Genomic DNA, 1875 nt, shown 5'->3' on the forward strand with positions numbered 1-1875 from the left:
CAAGAATATGTAATGAATCAAATACTCTCATATAAACCATATAAAGTATCAATACATCGAATGTATCTGAACAAAGCTCATAATCAGTACATCATAGAGCACTAAACCAACAATCTCCCACTTGCTCTAATCATGAACTGCTAAACATCTAATGCCCATATCCCTAACATGACCCTCATGCTTCGACGAAGGGAGAGGCTTCGTCAATGGATCGGCAATGTTGTCATCTGTCGACACCCTGCAAATGTGCACTTCTCCTCTGTCTATGATCTGCCTGATAAGGTGAAACCGTGTGAGTATGTGTTTGGATCGTTGATGGGATCTGGGTTCTTTCGCTTGTGCGATCGCTCCATTGTTGTCACAATACAGAGCAATGGGGCTATCAGCACTCAGAATGACACCCAAGTCACCAACAAACTTTCTGATCCAAACAGCTTCCTTTGCTGCGTCCGACGCTGCAATATACTCAGGAACTCTTCCAGCTAACAACGCCTCCGTTCAAGCAGAACACATAGCCAGACTGCGATCTTTAGTCATCTGGGTCTTACTGGAAACTAGCATCGGTGTAACCTCTTACAGCGAGCTCGTCTTCCGACCCATCGTATACCAAGAACACATCCTTAGTCCTTCTCAAGTACTTCAGGATGTTCTTGACGGCGATCCAGTGTGACTCACCTGGATCTGACTGGTATCTACTCGTAATGCTCAACGCGTAGGATACATCCGGTCGAGTACAAAGCATGGCATACATGATGGATCCAATTGCCGAAGCATATGGAATCCGATCCATGCGTTCTCGCTCATCCGGTGTCGTAGGACACTGGCTCTTGCAGAGAACTGTGCCACTGCTCATTGGTAAGGTTCCTTTTTTGGAATCTTATATCTTGAACCGTTTCAAGACCTTATCGATGTAAGTACTCTGACACAATCCTAGAAGACGCCTTGATCTATCTCTATAGATCTTGATGCCTAAAATATATGTCGCTTCTCCTAGGTCCTTCATAGAAAACTGTGTTCGTAGCCAAGACTTAACGTCTTGCAAGGTAGGAACATCATTCCCTATAAGGAGGATGTCATCCACGTACAGCACTAGAAATACAACTGTGCTCCTACTGACCTTCTTGTAAACACATGGCTCGTCTTCATTCTGTGAGAAACCAAACTTTTTGATTGTCTCATCAAAGCGAAGGTTCCAGCTCCTCGAAGCCTGCTTCAGTCCATAAATGGACCTCTGAAGCTTTCACACCATCCTCGGGTTCCATGGATCGACAAAACCTTCAGATTGTGTCATGTACACATCATCGGTCAAGTTCCCGTTAAGGAACGCGGTCTTGACATCCATTTGCCATATCTCATAGTCGAAATATGCGGCTATGGAAAGTAGGATCCTGATGGACTTCAGCATAACTACAGGCGAAAACGTCTCATCATAGTCAATACCATGAATTTGACGGAATCCTTTCGCCACAAGTCGTGCCTTATACGTGTGCACGTTGCCATCCATGTCTGTCTTCTTCTTGAAGATCCACTTGCATCCGATGGGTTTTATCCCTTCAGATGCATCAACCAGAGTCCATACTTGGTTGTCTGACATAGATTGCATCTCGGACTTCATAGCCTCGCGCCATTTCTCGGAATCCGACTCTCCATAGCCTCTGGGTATGTGGTAGGCTCGTCATGTTCTAATAACATGAGTTCCTCATTCCCAGTCACAAGAAATCCATATCTCGCTGGCTCTTGGCGAATCCTGCCTGATCTCCGAGGTTCACGTCAAAGGTTGAGTCCCGGCAGTGAAACAGGTTGAACATCTTCAATTTGTTCACTCGGCTCAACGTCTACTTGCTGCGGTCCAAGGTGAATACAAGCATCCTTACA

This window comes from Tarenaya hassleriana, unplaced genomic scaffold, assembly GCF_000463585.1.
Source record: "Tarenaya hassleriana unplaced genomic scaffold, ASM46358v1 Cleome491, whole genome shotgun sequence".
Classification (NCBI taxonomy): Eukaryota; Viridiplantae; Streptophyta; class Magnoliopsida; order Brassicales; family Cleomaceae; genus Tarenaya; species Tarenaya hassleriana.